At 38.0% G+C, this 21,340-nt stretch overlaps 1 pseudogene; it reads left to right on the top strand.

The window, feature by feature from the left end:
• The first annotated feature begins 383 nt into the window (after nt 1–383).
• On the top strand, nt 384–891 carry LOC113880327 (annotated as a pseudogene).
• Nucleotides 892–21,340: the final 20,449 nt, after the last annotated feature.

The raw sequence follows: 21,340 nt of genomic DNA, 5'->3' as shown, positions 1-21,340 counted from the left end.
AGAATCCCATGGACGGAGGAGCCTGGTGGGCTACAGTCCACGGGGTCGCAAAGAGTCAGACACGACTGAGTGACTTCACTCACTTCACTATTGTTTTATAATACCCAGTATGTTGTTAAATCTAAATGGACTGTGATATGTTACAGATCCATACTGGAATCACAAGAAAAACCACTAAAAATATACAAATAGAGGTAAAAAGCTAATATAGGAATTAACCAGTTTAAAAGGAAAGAAAGAGAAACAGATAAACTAAGACCAGGTGGAACAAAAAGAAAAATGTTTAAAGGTTAGACAAACGTCAGTCTTATCAATAATTATATTAAATATAGGGGCGTGGAGAGAGCAGCGCGGTGCACCACGGGCGTGCCACGTGGCTGGGCATGGAGGAACGCAGAGAGTCCCAGCCGACCGCAGGCGCGACGGGGCGGCGATTGCGGTGGCGGCAGCGCCCACCCACGGGCCCCCCGAGGACACCTGGATGGGCACGCACCCGAAGTATTTAGAAATGATGGAGTTAATTATAAGAGATGCCACCCAAGCTTATACAGCGTTCTTGGCTTGCCTGGACCTCATAGTGAGTAAAAGCTGGCATGAAGTAAACTGTGTGGGATTACTAGATCTCCAGCTCATCCACCTTCTCAGCACTGAGACAGAAGCAGAAGGGTTTACAGTCTGTGGTACCTACGCCCATCAGTGCTTCCCTCAGCCATAACAGGATAAGGGGGATCTTGAAGGCATCCTGAAAATAGCAAGGTGATCCCGATTGCCTATGTCTTTTACTTTGGCCATAGTGGAGTCTGACTCCACAACAGTCTACTACAAACTCACTGATGGATTTATGCTGCCAGATCCTAAGAATATTTCCCTTAGAAGATGACACCTATACTTCTTGATGCTTATTTTATTCACACAGAACTGGATTGTGAACCATCAGCTTGGTTCATCTTTGATTTGAGATAGTAAGAGATGACTTAGCTGGTCCAATTCCAGAAGTTTTCTGTTTTGAAGAATAAAACTTTCCCATATAGAAGAATGTATTTTGTTACAAAAAAAATAGTAAGATAGTAGCTCTAGAAATTTCTTATCTGGAGACAGTTTAATTACAGTTATATGCAAGTTTATGCCTATGCTGTATTCAGAAGGATAGAGCATTCTTGAGATCACCATCCCTTTTCCTTACTCAACTTTCTCAGTGCCTCTTGGTCAGGACAGCTAGTCTGAAGAAATGGAAAATTTACTGGAGTCTGCTTTTTCATCCTCAATAGAAAGTGTTCTTTTGATTGGTTTTCACAGTGCAATTAATTTTACTTCCTTCTTTGGTTAACTTTAAATCAGAATTAAAAACACGCTCATCCAGAGTATAAAACTGCATATGTAGATTAATAGGGACCAAAGAAGTGCTACCTACCAGAGTACTGGGCCTTTTTTTCCCCATTCTTACTACTACCACCCTACTGTATCATAGCTAGAATATTACAGGAGACGTATTAATAGTAGGGGACACTGTGAACCTTAAAAACATTTCTTAAGTAGACCCAGTTTTTCTACTTTTGTTAATACCTCTTAATTACTTGTTGTCTAGAAAGGTGTTTTAAAAGTTGAAGGCAAGAGTCAGCAAAATTTTCTGGAAAGTGCCAAAAAGGAACTACTTTAGGTTTTTCAGGCCATATAGATTTTCTCACAACTTCTCAACTATGCTGTTTGTGGGACAAAAATAACTGTGGACAGTATGCAAATGAATGGATATGGCTGTATTCCAATAAAACCTTATTTACAAATGCAGGGCCATAGTTTGCCAACTCCTGCTCTGGGGAAATAGTCAATAAACATATATAGCTAATGAATGGTGTGTTATGTTAGCATTAAAAATTAGTAATGAAAGCACTATAAAACATGAGAAAATACTTAGTAAAAGGAAACAAGCAAGATACAAAAGTGTATGAATGTGTATGATTATGGCTGTAAATAACATACCAAAAGAGGACAAAAATAAATTCCTAACTGTGGTTATAATAGGAGGGCAGGACAGTAAATGGATGACTTTGTCTTTCTTTAAGATTTTAGTTTTTCTTTATTTGTATTACTTTTATAATAAAAATGTTTTAAAGTAAAAAAGAATTATTACATTAAATATAAATGAAATATACACATATTCAAAAGAGATGAAGACTGGATAAAAAGTTAACACCCATCTATGTACTTGACTAAAATAGTTACATTTTACTTTTCTACTTTGCTTTTTCATTTTTTTTGTTGTAGTAAGAGTTACATAATATAAAACATACTATTTTAAGCATATTTAACTGTTCAGTTCAGTGGCACTGGGTACATTCACACTATTGTGCAACTTTCACCATCACCCATCATCCATCTCCACCTTCCTAAACTGAAACTCTGTCCACATTAAATACTAACTCACAGACATTTCTCCAAAGAAGACATGCGAATAGCCAAAAGGCACATGAAAAGATGCTCAACATCACTCATTATTAGAGAAATACAAATCAAAACTACAATGAGGTACCATCTCACACCTGTCAGAATGGTCATCACCAAAAATCTACAAATAATAAATGCTGGAGAGGGTGTGGATAAAAGGGAACCCTCTAAAACTCTTGGTGGCAATGTAAATTGATACAACCACTATGGAGAAGAGTATGGAGGTTCCTTAAAAACCTAAAAATAGAACTATGATAGGACTGAGCAATCCTACTCCTGGGCATACACCTGAAGAAGACCATCATTCCAAAAGATACATGTACTCCAATGTTCACTGCTGCACTATTTACAATAATCAGGACATGGAAGCAACCTAAACATCAACAGGAGAATGGATAAAGATATGGCATATGCATACAATGGAATTATTACTTAATCATAAAATAGTTTGCAATTTAAATGTAAAGAACTAGAGTGCTGAAAGTCAAAGGATAGAAAAAACTAAACCATTTCAACAGTTAAGTAAGAAAGCTGGGGTGGTTCTATTAATTTCAAATGAAATAGATTTCAGCAAAGCTGATTTTGAAAGAAAAATTGTGTATTTTCTTATCATAGATTAGAGTACCCTGCAAATGTTAATTGGGCACAGTTAATAGTTCTGTTCCAAGTGTTCAATAATCTAGCTAAGTTTTTGTTGACATATACTATCAATTTCTGAAAGAACAGTCTTATCTCTAGGTATAATTATGTATGTCTACTTATTAGATACTTACATCTTATTAGTTTTGCTTCATGTATTTAGAGGCTCCACTCTTCTGTGTGTGTTATGTCTTTTTTAAGAATCAATGCTTTTTCATTATTCTTATTTATTTCTGATAATATATCTACTTTTAAAGTCTAGTAGGTCTGGTGGTATGATTTCTATATAGTCACTTCAGTTGTTGCATATTTCCAATATTTTTTACTTTTAATATATCAGCATTTTTTATAGAATATAGATATCATTTTTAATCCACTCTCACAATTTCTGCCTCTTAATTATAATATTCAGACTGGCCATACTTAATTGTTGATGTGGTTGAATTGAAATCTACCACACTGCTCTTTTCTTGTTTTTCCTTACTCTTCAATTTTTTTGCTGTTTTCTTTTTAATTACACTGTTTGTGATTGCATTTTATCTCCATGGCTGGATTAATAATTATATTTATTTGGGATGTCTTTTGTATATTTTAGGGTTTACAGTACTCATAAATTTATCAAACTCCATATTCATTTATTATCATGTTCAGTTCAGTTCACTCTCTTAGTCGTATCTGACTCATTGTGACCCCATGGACTGCAGCACACCAGGCTTTCATATCCATCACCAGCTCCCAGAGTTGCTCAAACTCATGTCCATCAGGTCAGTGATGCCATCCAACCATCTAATCCTCTGTCATCCCCTTCTCCTGTCTTAAGTCTTTCCCAGCAGCAGGGTTTTTTCCGTGAATCAGTTTTTCTCATCACGTGGCCAAAGTATTAGAGTTTCAGCTTCAGCATCAGTCCTTCCATCAGTCCACTGGAATATTCCTGAATATTACAATGAATATTCAGGACTGATTTCCTTTAGGATGGACTCGTTGGATCATGCAGTCCAAAGAACTCTCAAGAGTCTTCTCCAATACCATAGTTCAAAAGCATCAATTTTTCGGCATTCAGCTTTCTTTATAGTCCAACTCTCACATCCATACATGACTACTGGAAAAACTATAGCTTTGACTAGACAGACCTTCATTGGCAAAGTAATGTCTCTGCTTTTTAATATGCTGTCTGGGTTGGTCATAACTTTTCATCCAAGGAGAAAGCATCTTCTAATTTCATGGCTGCAGTCACCATCTGCAGTGATTTAGGAGTCCAAAAAAATAAAGTCTCTCACTGTTTCCATTCTTTCTCCATCTATTTGCCATAAAGTGATGGGACTAGACGACATGACCTTAGTTTTCTGAGTGTTGAGTTTTAAGCCAACTTTTTCACTCTCCTCTTTTACTTTCATCAAGAGGCTTTTTAGTTTTCCTTCGCTTTCTGCCATAAGGATGGTGTCATCTGCATATCTGAGGTTATTGATATTTCTCCCAGCAATCTTGATTCCAGCTTGTGCTTCATCCAGCCAGGCATTTCACATGATGTACTCTGCATATTGTCAGAGTATATCATGTGAAATGTACTCTGTACATTTGTCACTCTGTATATTGTCACCATATATTGTGACAATATTGTCACCATATTGTCACATATTGTCACAATACACAGCCTTGATTTGGTACTTTCCTGATTTGGAACCAGTCTGTTGTTCCGTGTCCAGTTTCTTGACCTGCATACAGATTTCTCAGGAAGCAGGTCAGGTGGTCTGCTATTTCCATCTCTTGAAGAATTTTCCACAGTTTGTTGTGATCCACACAGTCAAAAGCTTTGAGATAGTCAATAAAGCAGAAGTAAATGTTTTTCTGGAACTCTCATGCTTTTTCAATGATCCAATGGATGTTGGCAATTTGATCACTGGTTCATCTGCCTACAATGCTGGAGACCCGGGTTCCATCCCTGGGTTGGAAAGATGCCCTGGAGAAGGAAATGGCAACCCACTCCAGTACTCTTGCCATGGAAAATCCCATGACGGAGGCTACAGTCCATGGGGTTGCAAAGAGTCAGACACGACTGAGCAACTTCACTTTCTTTCTTTCTTTCCTGTGCCCTTTCTAAATCCAGCCTGAACATCTGGAAGTTCACAGTTCACGTACAGTTGAAACTTGGCTTGGAGAATTTGGGCATTACTTTGCTAGCATGTGAGATGAGTGCAACTGTGCAGTAGTTTAAACATTCTTTGTCATTGCCTTTCTCTGGGATTGGAATGAAAACTGACCTTTTCCAGTCCTGTGGCCACTGCTGAGTTTTCCATTTCACTGGCATATCATAGCATCTCCTTTGGATTTGACATAGCTCAACTGGAATTCTATCACCTCAACTAGCTTTGCTCATAGTTATGCTTCCTAAGGTACACTTGACTTCACATTCCAGGATGTCTGACTCTAGATGGGTGATCACATCATCGTGGTTATCTGGGTCATGCAAATCTTTTTTGTATAGTTCTTCTGTGTATTCTTGCCACCTCTTCTTAATACCTTCTATTTCTGTTAGGCCCATAACGTTTCTGTCCCTTATTGTGCCCATCTTTGCATAAAACGGTCCCTTTGTATCTCCAATTTTCTTGAAAATAGCTCTCATCTTTCCCATTCTATTGTTTTCCTCTATTTCTTTGCATTGATCACTGAGGAAAGCTTTCTTCTCTCTCCTTGCTATTCTTTGGAACTTTGCATTCAAATGGGTATATCTTTGCTTTTCTCCTTTGCCTTTCACTTCTCTTCTTTTCATAGCTATTTGTAAGGCCTCCTCAGACAACCATTTTGCCTTTTTGTATTTCTTTATCTTGGGGATGGTCCTGATCACTGCCTCCTTTACAATGTTATGAACCTCCGTCCATAGTTCTCAGGGGCTCTGTCTATCAGATCTAATCCCTTGAATCTATTTGTTACTTCCACTGTATAATCGTAAAGGATTTGATTTAGGTCATACCTGAATGGTCTAGTGCTTTTGCCTACTTTCTTCAATTTAACTTTGAAATGTGCAATAAGGAGTTAATGATCTGAGCCATAGTCAGATCTTGGTCTTGTTTTTGCTGGCTGTATGGAACTTCTCCATCTTTGGCTACAAAGAATATAATCAATCTGATTTCAGTATTGACCATCTGGTGATTTCCACGTGTAGAGTCGTCTCTTGTGTTGTTGGAAGAGGGTGTTTGTTATGACCGATGCGTTCTCTTGGCAAACTCTGTTAGTCATTGCCCTGTTTCATTCTGTACTCCAAGGCCAAATTTGCCTGTTACTTCAGGTATCTCTCAACTTCCTACTTTTCCATTCCAGTCTCCTATAATGAAAAGGACATATTTTTTGAGTGTTAGTTCTAAAAGGTCTTGTAGGTCTTCATAGAACCGTTCAACTTCGGCTTCTTCAGCATTACTGTTTGGGGCACAGACTTGGATTACTTTGACACTGAATAGTTTCCCTTGGAAATAAACAGAGATCATTCTGTCCTTTTTGAGACTGCACCCAAGAACTGCATTTCAGATTTTTGTTGTTGTTGTTGACTCTAAGGGCTATTTCATTTCTTCTAAGGGATTCTTGCCCATAGTAGTAGATATAATGATCATCTGAGTTAAATTCACTCATTCCAGTCCATTTTCGTTCACTGATTCCTAAAATGTCAATGCTCACTCTTGCTCTCTCCTGTTTGACCATTTCCAATTTACCTTGATTCATGGACCTAACATTCCAGATTCCTATGCAGTATTGTTCTTTCAACATCGGACTTTATTTCCATCACATCCACTTCTGTGTGTTGTTTTTGCTTTGGGTCTGTCTCTTCATTCTTTCTGAAGTTATTTCTCCACTCTTCTCTAGTAGCATATTGGGGAGTTCATCTTTCAGTATCCTATCATTTTGCCTTTTCATACTGTTCATGGGGTTCTCAAGGCAAGAATACTGAAGTGGTTTGCCATTCCCTTCTCCAGTGGATCATGTTGTGTCAGAACTCTCCATCATGATCCGTCCATCTTGGGTGGCCATGGCATGGCTCATAGTTTCATTGATTAGACAAGGCTGTGGTCCATGTGATCAGTTTGATTTATTTTCTGTGATTATGGTTTTCATTCTGTCTGCCCTCTGAGGGATAAGGATAAGAAGCTTATGGAAGGTTCCTCCTGGGAGAGACTGACTGAGGGAAACTGGGTCTTGTTCTGATGGGTGGGGCCATGGTCAGTAAATCTTTAATCCAATTTTCTGTTGTTGGGTGGGGCTGTGTTCACTCCCTGTTGTTTGACCTGAGACCAAACTATGGGGGAGTAATGAAGATAATGGCGACCTCCTTTAAAAGGTCCCATGCATGCACTGCCACGCTCAGTGCCCCCAACCCTGCAGCAGGCCACCGCTGAGCCATGCCTCCACCGGAGACTCTTGGACACTCACAGGCAAGTCTGGGTCAGTCTCTTGTGAGTTCACTGCTCCTTTCTCCTGGGTCCTGGTACACACAAGGTTTAGTTTGTGCTGTCCAAGAGTCCTGTGTGAGTTCTGGTGAGGTTCCCCAGTCCTGTGTGAGTTCTGGTGGCTCTGTGTTGGCGACCTCTTCCAAGAGGGCTTATGCCACATCCAGCTCTGCTGAACCCAGAGCCCCTGCCCCTGCAGCAGGCCACTGCTGACCTGTACCTCCGCAAGAGACACTCAAATACTCAAAGGCAGGTCTGGCTCAGTCTCTGTGGGGTCTCCTGGTGTGCACAAGATTTTGTTTGAGCCCTCTGAGCATCTCTGGCTGGTATGGGATTTTATTCTAAATGCAATTTCGCCCCTCCTACCATCTTTCTGGGGCTTCTCCTTTGCCCTTGGATGTGAGGTATCTTTTTTTGATGGGATCCAACATTACTTTACCAACAAAGGTCCATCTAGTCAAAGCTATGGTTTTTCCAGTAGTCATGTATGGATGTGAGGGTTGGACTATAAAGAAAGCTGAGTGCTGAAGAATTAATGCTTTTGAACTGCAGTGTTGGAGAAGACTCTTGAGAGCTCCTTGGACTGTAAGGAGATCCAATGAGTCCATCCTAAAGGAAATCAGTCCTGAATATTCATTAGAAGAACTGATGTTGAAGCTGAAACTCCAATCCTTTGGCCACCTGATGCAAAGAACCAACTCATTGGAAAAGACCCTGATGTTGGGAAAGACTGAAGGTGGGAGGAGAAGGGGATGACAGAGGATGAGGTGGTTGGATGGCATCAATGACTCTATGGACATGAGTTTGAGTAGGCTCTGGGAGCTGGTGGTGGACAGGGAAGCCTGGCATGCTGCAGTCCATGGGGTCACATAGAGTTGGACATGACTGAGAGACTTAAATGAACCGAACTGAACATTCTTCTGTTGCTGGTTGTTCAGCAGTAAGTAGTAATTTTGGACTCCTTGCAGGAGAAGATGAGCACACGTCCTTCTACTCTGCCATTTTGTAGGCAATATTATCATGCATCTTCATAGTTATTATTAAAACCTTACAACAGTATACTTCCATTCTTCCCTCCCAACTTTGTGCTATTGTTGTTATGTATTTTAATTTATATAATCTAATGTTATAAACACCATAATAAATTATTAAAAACATTTCTCAATATGTTTTTAAGATTTAAAAGGGTAAAAATGAGAAGAAATGTATTTATACTTCCATTTCTTCCCTCCCATCCTTATGCTATTGCTGTCATCTATTTTAATGTATATAATTTAATGTTATAAACACCATAATAAATTATTTAAGAACATTTCTCTAAAAATGTTATTATGATTTAAATAAGTTAAAGGTAAGAACAAATGTATTTTGTATTTACCCACATATTTCTTATTTTGGAAACTTTTCATTTCTTTGTGTGGGCCCAAATTTTCATCTTGCTTATTTTCCTGCTGCTTAAATAATTTTCTTTAGTATTGTTTATATTGCAAATCTTATGACAATGAATTTATCCAGCATCTACATGTTTTAAAAAGTCTTCATTTTGGGTTAAAGGATTTTGAAATGACTTTTTTTTTCATTCAACACTTAAAAAATGCCATTCTAATTTCCTCTTGGCTTCACAGATTTAGATTAGAAATCCATAATTAGTCTTATATTTCTTCTTCTATACATAATGAGTCCTTTTTCTTGGACGTCTTACGTTATTCTGTTTATCACTGGTTTTCAGCATTTTGAATGTTTTAATATTTCTTTGTTTACAACTTGAGGTTCAGTGTGCATCCTTAACATGTGAATATTCAGTTTTCATCAAATTTGTGAAAATGTTAGCTGTTATTTCTTTCAAAGTATTTTTTCCTCTACTCCTCAAACTGTCTTTTTAGAACTCTAATTTAATTTATGATAGATCATATGATAGTGGCCCACAGCTCATAGTGCACTGCTGCTATTCTTTTTTCGACTCTTAAAACATTTTGTACCTCAGTTTGGATAGTTAATATTGATATATCTACAGAATAGCTAATACTGATATATCTACAACTGCATTGAATGTTTCATCTATATAGTCTAATACACTGTTAATTTCATCTAGTATATTTCTTATCACAGATACTTATTTTTCACTTCTAAAATTTAAATTTGTGTGTTTTTTTCTTCCTCATTATGCTCACATTTGCCTTTATCTGTGGACATATTTATAATAAATTCTCTAAGAACTCTGTCTTCTAATTATATGATATCAATATGCTTCTAATGATTGCTTTTATTTTCCTAGATATGGGTAGTATCTTCCTGCCTGTTTGCACAGCATGTAAGATTTGATTAGATGCTGGATATTGTAAATTTCATGTGTTTGGCTACTGATTTTATTCTGTTTCTTTAAGAGTATTGGACTTTTTTGGCTCTCAACTAAGTAATTTGTAAATCACTTTATTATTTGAGATTTGTGTTTGTACTTTGCTGTGGGTGGCATAAATAATCCTTTATTCTTGGACTCATTTCTAAGGAATGATGATTCTCAGAAAGCTAGTTGTTATGGATTGAATTGTGTCCCCCCAAAAGAAGATGCTGAGGTCCTAATCCCCAACACCTCTGAATGTGATTTCATTTGAAAATGGAGCTATTGCATATATAGTTAGTTAAGATGAGGTCATACTGGTGTCAGCCCTTAATCCATTATGTCTGGTGACTTATAAAAAGAGGAGAAGAAAAACTCAGCAAGACTGCCATGTGACAACACAGGCTGACCCTGGTGTGACTCATCCATAAGACAGGAGTGCCAAAGGTTCTCATCAAATCCCAGAAGGTAGAAGAGATACGTAAATATTCTCTTCTAGAGGTTTCAGAGAGCACTGTGCCCTGCTGACACCTTGATTTTTTAATTCTATGCTCCAGAACTCTGGGACAGTAAATTTCTGTTGTTCTAACCACCTAGTTTGTGGTATATGTTATAGCAGCCTAAGGAAATGAATATACTAATCAATACCTCATGTATGACAAAGTTTCTCTGATCTTGCTATTGGGAATGGCTCAAAAAGGCTCTTGAATTGATCTCTAGAATTTTCTCTTAGGAATATTCTGGCTTTCAAATTCTAGCCCCCTCAGTTGCCTCACACTCTTGTCTGTCTCCTTAATTAAATGAGACTACTGACCATGAGTCCCCTCCCTGTTCCACAGCCTGCAAACTGCTGGCGGCTTGGTGAGGTGTAGGGTTCACCTCCTGTTTCCCTTCTCTCAGGACTCACAGTGTTGTACCTCCTGTAGTCCATTGCTTCATACAGTTTTTCTTGTGTTCTAGCTGTTTATGGTAGATAGACAATTCTCATAGAACTACTTCTCTATGAGTGAAATGGAAATTTAATGTATATCATTCTCAAGGGAACATGAGTAACACCAGCTAGACCAAATGCCAAGTCATAAAGTCAGTGTAAATTAACTCAAAAAATAGAAATATTACATAGTACTTTTTTCTAGATGCAATATATTAAATTAGAAATAAGAATGATAAGAATTGTTAAAAGCCCCAAACACTTGGAATTTAAATAAAACATCTCTAAATAGCCAAAGAGTCAATAAAAAATAAGTAAGGGAAGTTGGAATATTTTTTGGGTAATGATAATAAAAATTCAGCATGCCAAAATTTTGAGAATATAGATAAAGCAGCACTTAGTTGGACAATTACACTTTTATATGTATGAATTTGAAAAGTAATTTAGCATCAGTTACCTGTTTTCAATTTAATTAGCTAGAAAATAAGAACAAATTAAAATGAAGGTAGGTGTATGGACACTACATTAAACTCATTAAAATATAAAACATACAGACATTTGAGAAATTGCTACATCAAAGCTTGTTTTTTTTTAATTAATTTATTTATTTTAATTGGAGGCTAATTACTTTATAATATTGTAGTGGTTTTTGCCATACACTGACATGAATCACCCATGGGTATCCATGTGTCCCCCATCCTGAACTCCCCTCCCACCTCCCTCCCCACAAAGCTTAGGTTTTTGAAAATAAGTAAGTTTTAGAAATACTGATGAAGAACAACAATAACAAGAAAAAACAAGTTGTCTAATATTAGAAATTAAAAAGGTCATGTAACTAAAGATTATACATAGCAAAAAGTTAATAAAAATTAATTTTGAAATGACTTTATGGTGATGAATTCACAACTATTAAAAAATTAAATTGAGAAAAAGAGGACTTAATAAAATTGACACAATATAAGATAAAAATTTGAATAACCTTACTTTAAAAAAAAATTGAATTAATTACCCATCACATCATAGAGAATGGCCAATGTCAGTAGTTGAGTTGTTTTCTCAGTTTGTTTCCTCCCCATACAAAGATGCAGGCTACTCATACACCTATGGTCAATTAATCTTCAACAAAGGAGGCAAGAACATACAATGCAGAAAGGACAGTTTCTTCAATAAGCAATGCTGGGAAAATTGGGCAGCTGCATATAAAAGAATGAGATGAGAATATTTCCTCATACCGTATACAAAAATAAATTCAAAATAGATTAGAGTCCTAAATGTAAGACCTGAAACTGTAAAACCCCAAGAACAGAACATAAGCAGAACATTCTGACATAAATCACAGAAATATTTTTTGGATCTGTCTCCTAATGCAAAAGAAATAAAATCAAAAACAAATGAGACTTAATTAAACTTAAAAGGTTTTGTGCAGTAGTAAAGGAAACCATCAACGAAACAAAAAGATAACCTACTGAATGGAAGGAAATATTTACAAATAATATGAGAAAGGGTTAATACACAGCATGCAAAAATAGCTCATACAACTCAATATCAAAAGAACAATCTGATTGAAAAATGGGCAGAAGACCTGAATAGAAATTTTTCCAAAACAGACATACAGATGGCTATCAGGTGCATGAAGAGATGCTCAATATCACTAATCCTTAGAGAAATGAAAATCAAAACCATAATGCGATTATATATTCTATAATAAACTATATGGGAAAAGAATGTGAAAAAATGGATATATGTATTGATATATGTATAACTGAATCACTTTGCTGTACACCTGAAACTAACACAACATTGTAAATCAACTGCACTCCAATGTAAATTTATATTTTAAAAAACCCACAATGCAAGCTCACCTCACACAAGTCAGAATGGCTATCATCAAAATCTACAAATAACAAAAATTGACAAGGATGTGGAGAAAAGGGAACCCTCTTACACTGTTAGTTGGAATGTAAACCAGTGTAGCCTCTATGGAAAGTAATACAGAAGCTCCTCAAAAAGCTAAAAATAGAACTGCTATATGATCTAGCACTCCTTGGTATATATCCAAAAATAAAGAAATACATAAAAACAATAATTCAAAAGTTACATGCACATCAATGTTCATAGCAGCACTATATATAATAGCCAAGATATGGAACTGACCCAACTGTCCATCAACAGATGAAGTGGATAAAGAAGATGCAAAAATATAATGAAGTATTACTCAATATATAAAAGAACAACATTTCACCATTTGCAACATGGATGGACCTAGAGAGTATTATGCTTAGTGAAACAAGTCAGACAAGTACAGTATGTAATCACTTATGTGTGGAATCTAAAATATAAAACTAATGTATATATCAAAACAGAAGCAGACTCGCAGATATAGAAAGCAAACTAGAGGATAACAGTGGGGAGAGGAAGAGGGAGGGACAGGATAGGGGTGTGGGATTGAGAGATACAAACAAGTATAAAATAGATAAGTAACAATGATCTATTGTACAGCATAGAGAATGTAGCCATTATTCTGTAATAAATTTAAAGGGAGCACAATCTATAAAAATGTTGAATAACTATCAAACTAATACAATACTGCAAATCAACTATATCTCAAAAAAGTTGCAGGCTAACAAACTCTTTTAATTTGAACTGTTTCTGTTTATTTGGGTTTTTTAAAGTCCAAACTCATGTAATTTATTAAAAATTTTTTTTATATGTATTAAATTACAATACACTCCACTAGAGAAAAGCTTCACCTACAGTCTCTTGATGCTTACCCTTGTTTCCACTTTGGGCACTGAGTCAGGGTGCTGTGAGAACATGTTCTTAAGACTATCAGAAGTGCTATTTTCAGTGTCTAAAAAGTACACCTTTGAGATTCTCAAACGCTGTTTTGCCCAGCTAGGAGAAGCTTTCAAACTTTCTGAGCTTTCAACCAAGAGATTTATAACTGTAACACTGATGTAATCTTTACCCCAAGGATGCATTTTTATTGGCAATGCTTTGTATTTGATATATGCATAATCCATTTTAATTTTAGAGTCTTTTGCTGGACACAATTGAGGATGAGAAAGTTTTATTTTAAAACACCAAGTTTTAGTTCTTCTCCATTTCCTCCAGATAATGCTTGAAATCTAGCTCGTTTCTCTCCTGTTATATTTTACTCAGGTATTATTATAGACAGCTAATAGAAAGTTACTGACACTTTGAGCTGATTCTGATTTACTAATTGTGCTTCCAGTACATGACCTCAATCCTAGTCCTCTTTCTTCTAATTCTTATGGCAATAACCATGCTGCCTATTGGTTTCCACTAGCAGCCCCCAGGGGCCTTTCAGTCTTCTATGTGCTGCCCAGTCATAAACCAGCACCACGTGTTTTAGGCTGTTACTGCAGGACCCTTGTAGGAGGTTCTGATTTCTATGGCAGTTATATGTTGTTGTATAACCTACAATTCTCAAAACATGCTGGCTTAGGTTTATTCACTCACAATTTTGTGGGTCAGAAACCAGATAGAGCACAGTGGGCACAACTTGTCTCAGATCTTTATGATGTAGACATTTGGGGAAAAAAAATTTCATGAATATCATGCCACTGATGAGTGACTAGAAAAATGGAATCCATCGATTCTAGTGGAGCTAGCTTGTTTATAAATTTTGACATTCTTTCCTATTGTTCCCCAGAACCCACCTCAACAAAATTGTACATCTAGATCCTATTAATCCATTAGAGCTGCTCAGGTGAAACAGTTATTTAAAAAGTATTACTGTAGAATGGAATGTTAGAAAGATTGAGATAGAAGTTGATGTTAAATTTTCATACTTCTATGCTTGTTTCAGAAGGAGCCCACATGATCACCATCCTGCCTGGTTGTATTTTTAACAGATACACAATAACCCAGAATATATAAGACTCCAGAAAAAGGTGTTCAAGATCTTGTACCATCTCTCACAGTAACCTTCAAATTACAAAATAGCAACTTATATACTTCTCCTTGTATATGTGCTTTTATCACATAATTCTGTGTGATTTATCCCAATTACCTAATGCAATTCTAACCATCCTTCCAGATTCAACTTGCATGCTCTTTCTTACATCAAAAATTTCTTGATCATCTCTGCAGAATTAATCCTTCCTCTAATGTCTTAGAGGACATAAACTAATAACTTCCTCTTGTCATCTCTTTAGGTACATTAATCTCAGTGCATTTCAAGTTTCTTCAGTGTTAAGAATCAGATTGAATTTACCACTAAACGTGAAAAAAAAAGCAGTGGTTCTGTTGTATATGAACTAAGCCTTTAGTTTACAGTTGATTTTGGATAGTATAAGAAAATAAACTCTTAAGGATTTTAGTGCCGTAAAAATATAATATTATCCCTTAGTAATTGAGCATGTATTCCACATCAGGCTTTGTCATCATATTGACCTGTATCTTCTGAATGAATCCTAAAGAAACTCATGAAGTAATATCAATATTTACATAAAGAAATAAAAATACTGAGAATTTCAGGTTAAATTACATGCCCAAGTTCTTTTAATGCCAAATCATTCATGTGTAGAAGCAAGACATGACAGAGAACTCTGATTAAAATATTCTTGTTATAGTACTTAACTCTAAAATCTACCAGGGAAACATTACTATTTTCTTTATCATAGACAAAGTACAAAAGCAGCTAAACAGATACCAATCATGTTTGCTGGGCATCTGTAGTAAAAGCCAGAATAGACTGCCATGGACAGATACTGTAAAAAATTGATGCATAGCTGAAAATCCACACAATAAAAAATGCATTCCCTTTATATATAATTAAGAAGATACAGAAACACTCATTGGGAAAATAAATAAGTGCAGAGATTTGAAAGATTGGATATTTAGTTAGATAAACTGTACTTTCCTTTTCCTAGGGTGATCACTAATCATTATGTATGTCAGATCATTTCATGTCACATACACAGCTCAGTTGTGTAAATAACTATATAATTCCTATTGTAAATTAATGATTCTGCAAATAATGATACTGAAAATAGATAGTATTATAAATAATGTTACATAAACAACAATTGTTACATTCTAATTAAACTCAACAATTAGATTCTACTTAGGCAGTGGAAATTGTATCATTAGTCAAAAATTATCTGATAGGTATTACTTATTGCTAATAATAAAATCATGCCACTTTGATTGTTTTGGGATTAATTTACTCTCCAGTATATCCACTATATCACTGAATATTAATACTGCCTTTGCAGACACATAAATTAAAGAGATGCATTCAGAAATTCAAACCCTTCCCCTTGTATAAATTTCACACTTGACCTTGCAACTTCTTACTCTCTGCCTCTCCAGAAATCCTTCTTCTGACCCACCTATTAGTGTCCACTTCCAGGACCACTCCTATTATCAATTTCTGTCTTAAAGTCCAATTAAGGTACAGAATCACCCCAATTATATTAAAAGAGATTGTTTAAGATAAAGAATTATAAACCAAGATATTGTTGTTTAGTAAGTAACTGAAAAGACAAACAGAAAACACCAAAGTATCATAGAGATAACACCTAGAGGAAAAAACTCTCACACCTACAACTGAAGAAACAGAAGAAGGAGGTCAAAAGCAATAAAAAACAGAGGCTTGGAGCAGAGGACTCTCGAGGTGGAACTCAAAGGAAGAGGCTCAACTCAGTTTGCTCTGATTTCTCTGAGCTCAGAGCTTTAACCCCAGGTGACAGGTGATGGGAACTCAACTCTCTGAGGATGGAACATGTGCTAATGCTGATGCTTCTCAGGAACGCACAATGAGGCAGAATCTGCATGTGTTAAAAACAAGCATGAACTGGATTTAAGTGCTGCTGTGGGAATGGACATACCCATTGCTGAGCTGAAGAAGGCTGGGGTGATGCTGACAAGAAGCACGTTTCAGGAACAGGGAGCAGACATGGAGCCCACTGGAAGCCACCAAGGGGGAAAAAAAAAAAAAGAGGGAATAAGTCCCTTCTTGTCCTCTAGCACCCTCAACAGTCAGAATCTAACAGGGAATCAGGAGAAAGGCAGAAGTGTAGTTCGCAATCTTTCAGCCCCAGTATCACAAAGCTGAGGGCAGAAGCATCAATTTGGGTAACAGAAGCTTGAGTCTGGTGCCTTAGACCAGTCGGCCACCCTGACACATCAGAAGCATGAATTTGGAGTGAAAAGACTATAGCTTAATAAACTGGACACTTTCTTCACATTTGCATTTCCACTTGGCCAAGACTTACAGGCAGTGACATGCCTTAATCATCTACTTCCTCAGTATCTAGTCCTGTCCCAAATTCCAAGGGGCAGTCATTTTATTCTTAGAAAACCAACCAAACAAAAAAAAAATTGTGTGTTTGTGTGCAGAAAGAGAAACAGACAGACATGAAGAGACAGAGACAGTTTCTACCATGTGCCGGACATTTTATTTTAGTGATTAAACAGGGAAGAAAACAAATACCCTGCTTTCATGGAGTTTGTGTGCTCAATAAGTTTTGAATAAACAAACACTCAATACTACTATCTCCTTGTCTCTAAATTGCTTCCCTTATAGGCTATCTTATCCTCCTTGCTTCTACCTCTCAGTAATGTCTATTAGTTCCTTTGCTGGCTTCTATTTCTACCTCTACCCTTAGACATAAATATTCCCCAAGTTTCACCTGCCATATCTCTGCTCTTTCCTTGCTCTGCTTTCACCCACTGAGATCTCATCACTTCTTACAACTTGGACTGTAACCCAAATCATCCCAACTCAAATCCTTCATCACTTGTCTGCTAGACACTTCTGTTTGGATATGCCTCCGCAGGGCTTCCACGGTAGCTCAGTGGTAAAGAATCTGCCTGTGGGGTTCAACCCATGGGTCAAGAAGAGTCCCTGGAGGAGGGCATGGAAATCCACTGCAGTATTCTTGCCTGGGAAATTCCATGGACAGAGGAGCCTGGCAGGCCACAGTCCATAGGGTCACAAAGAGTCACACAGGACTGAAGCAACTTAGCATGCATGCATCCCTCCCTCCATAACTTCAAACTCATAAAAGCTCATCAACTCTTCCCTTGCAACCCTGCCGGGAGCCAGCATATTGCATACTGAGTGCATATTGCATATTGAATGCAGCACTTTCCACAGCATCATCTTTCAGGATCTGGAATAGCTCAACTGGAATTCTATCACTGCCGGGAGCCAGCGTGAGGAGCTCCACCCATGACAAAGGTCAGGAGGAAGGAGGCTCTGCATACACAAAGGCAGGATCGAGCCTCAGGAATCCCCCTGGAAATTCTCGAGCATCTACCCCCAAAACCAGAGTCTGCCTACTTTCTGCTTTGTGCTTTCACCTACACCTCTGACTTTACGGGGGGCTGTCCCCCACTACCTCTCTCTGAAAAAAGAGTTAGCTTACAGCTCCAGTTAATAATTCCTGGATGTGACAGTGTTTCAACCTACAAACTCCTTTGGAAGTCCTCTAGCCTGCCTGAATAGGTTTTTCCGGCCACATGTGATTGCTCAGAGCCTCCCAACTGTGAGAGGCATGAGATGTTCTAAACTGTCTAAATACAGATTCCTTTGAGCAGTTAAAAGATTGATTAGAAATTGTATTGGTGAAGGGATTTTCACTTCTTGGGCCAATGTTTGCTGCTAAGTTTCCATATCCCTTATCTGCTGTGTCCTTGGCAGTGTATTGATTAATATAATTGGTGTAAGTAGTAGCTTTAATGTTTGTAACCTGGGACCCTTGAGTTAATTCTTTTTCTTGTTATAGCCCACCACACCTTTGCTCTGTAGGAATGCAACTTTATCTAATGCTTTTGGAGGGTGGCTCCTGACCAATCTCCTTTAGAGAAAAATAAGTTTTCTGAAGAAAGGGTCTTAAAATGTTAACAGGCCTCCGGGCCAGAAGATGATGCAAATCACCTAAGCTTTTGCATATGATAAGTTTGCAGGAAGAAAGCCTGGCTTGCTGCATGACTCTACCCCTTCCCGGAACCATTATCCTTTATGCATAACTTAAGGTATAAAAACTACTTTGGAAAATAAAGTGCGGGCCTTGTTCACCAAAACTTGGTCTCCCCATGTCGTTCTTTCTTTCACCTTCTAGCTGAGTTTTTCCTCTGAGGCGGGGAAGCTCGTCAAGCCTACTAATTTTGCCTGGGCTTCTAAGATCTGACCGGGGAGGCCTTAGTGTCTCCTCTCCTTCGGGAGAACGGGAGGACACCTGCGGCCTTTGTAGGTGACGTAAATTCCCTGCTTTGGAAGTTTATTCAGCCTCTTTTCTTCACTGAATTTTCCTACTGAGCTATCCTTATTCTATTACTCTTTATATTCTTAATTAACGTTTAATTAAGCAGTTGTTTCCTGATCCTCACCGACGCCGTCCCCGCTTCGAATTCCCTGGATCCACCGGGGCTGGACCCCGGCACAACCCCTTTATACCTAATAAGGGCAAATTTGGGGGTAAAACCATTTCTGCTTATATGCATATACCTGTATGTGTGCATGTTTATATAAAATATGTTTGCTGCTAAGTCGCGTCAGTCGTGTCCGACTCTGTGTGACCCCACAGATGGCAGCCCCCCAGGCTCCCCAATCCCTGGGATTCTCCAGGCAAGAATACGGGAGTGGGTTGCCATTTCCTATTCCAGGGGTTCTTCCTGACCTAGGGATGGAACCCTCATCTCTTACATCTCCTGCATTGGCAGGTGGGTTCTTTACCACTAATGCCACCTGAAAAGCTATATATGTATGTATGTCTGTGTATGTATGTGTGTGTGTGTGTATATATATATATATATATATATATATATATATATATGGGCTTCCCTGGTAGTTCAGATGGTAAAGCATCTGCCTATAGTGCAGGAGACCCGGGTTCAATCCCTGGGTTGGGAAGATCCCCCGGAGAAAGAAATGGCAACCCACTCCAGTATTCTTGCCTGGAGAATTCCACGGACCAAGGAGCCTAGTAGGCCACAGTCCATGGGATCGCAAAGAGTCGGACACAACTGAGTGACTTCACTTCACTTTATATATATATGTATACACACACACACACACACACACAAATGTAATGGGCCATGGTAGAAAATACACTTTCTACCAGGAGTTGTGGTCAGAAATATTCCATTTAAAGTCAATGGAATACATGGAGACAAAAACTGCAGCTTATAGGAAAAATGAAAATCAGATCAGATCACTCAAAACCTATATAATGTTGTAACTAGAGCAGTAACCAAAAGAATAATTTATACCTTGGTTGATAATTTAGATAGCCTAGACAAGCTACTGTGGAAAATTTTAAAGGTTCTCAGAAAGACAAATCTTGGGATGCTGACTTGGAGGTGTTGAACAAAAGCAGACAGAAATGGAGTTTGCATTAGCAGGGCTGCTGTTAATGTGAGCATGGGAGGAAGTGGACCGTACCTTTAGCAGAGAACCATCCAGGGTTATAGCTGCACCTCTGTAGGGACAGGGACTGGGTGCAGGAATCTATTTTTAAATATCTTATCTTCCCTAAAGCCCTTCAGCCTGAAAGTCTTCAGCCTTAAAATAGAGCTGGAACATTTCTGTGCAGCACTTAGGCTTAGAGCTTTTTTCTTTCCTGGCAAAATATTAAAGCCTGCTGCAGTTCTTCTGCCTCTCCTTGCCTAGGATAAAATCACATATGAACAAACACTGCTTCTGTACTAGAGCATCTTTACTATATACAATCCTGGCCATACGTCCCAGTTTGTTCTGATTTGAGCCTGCTGCCTTGGCATAATTACTGACATCACCCCTTTCATCCTCAAAAACCTGTGATGGAACAGTAAATTATGTGTCATTCTAATTATTTCATTACTTACCATATATTGTGGTAGAACAGACTTAAAACTGTATACAATAAGTTATAATGAATGCAGTGATAAACGGCAGCATGCATTGACAGAAATAACAGGGAAGACATAGTTAATAAGATGCTCTAGTGCTAGCCTCCACGAAGAACTGCCATTTAAGATGAAATGTAAGCAGGAACCAGCAGAGAAAGTGTGAACTACAGACAAGGAGGCAGAGGAACTAGCTTATGCAAAGGCCCTGTGGTGAGAAACCGTCCAGAAGGCTTGAGGAAATAAGGGACAGGAGGTTAGGTGGAGAGGAGACTGGGATGGTGGGTTGAATTTGTGGTGTTGGTGTAGAGAGCTGGAGCCACAGGTAAATATAGACATCCATGTGGCAGGACTTACTGATGGATTAAATAGTCCTGAGGGAGACAAAGGAGATAAAGGTGACTCTCAATTTCTAAAAGAAACTGGAAAGCTGAGGATTCATTTTATAACTCTCTCTCTAAACTCTTAAGTATCTTTAGTGAAGTGAAAAGTGTTAGTCACCCAGACATGTCCGACTCTTTGCAACTCCATGGACTGTAGCCTGCCAGGCTCCTCTGCCCATGGAATTCTCCAGGCAAGGATACTGGAGTGGGTTGCCATTCCCTTCTTCAGGGGATCTTCCTGACCCAGAGATCAAACCCATGTCTCCCACACTGCAGGCAGACTCTTTACCATCTGAGCGCCATTCCCTTCTTC

The sequence above is a fragment of the Bos indicus x Bos taurus genome, chromosome 22, assembly GCF_003369695.1.
Source record: "Bos indicus x Bos taurus breed Angus x Brahman F1 hybrid chromosome 22, Bos_hybrid_MaternalHap_v2.0, whole genome shotgun sequence".
NCBI lineage: Eukaryota > Metazoa > Chordata > Mammalia > Artiodactyla > Bovidae > Bos > Bos indicus x Bos taurus.
This window is presented reverse-complemented; position numbering and strand designations above follow the sequence as displayed.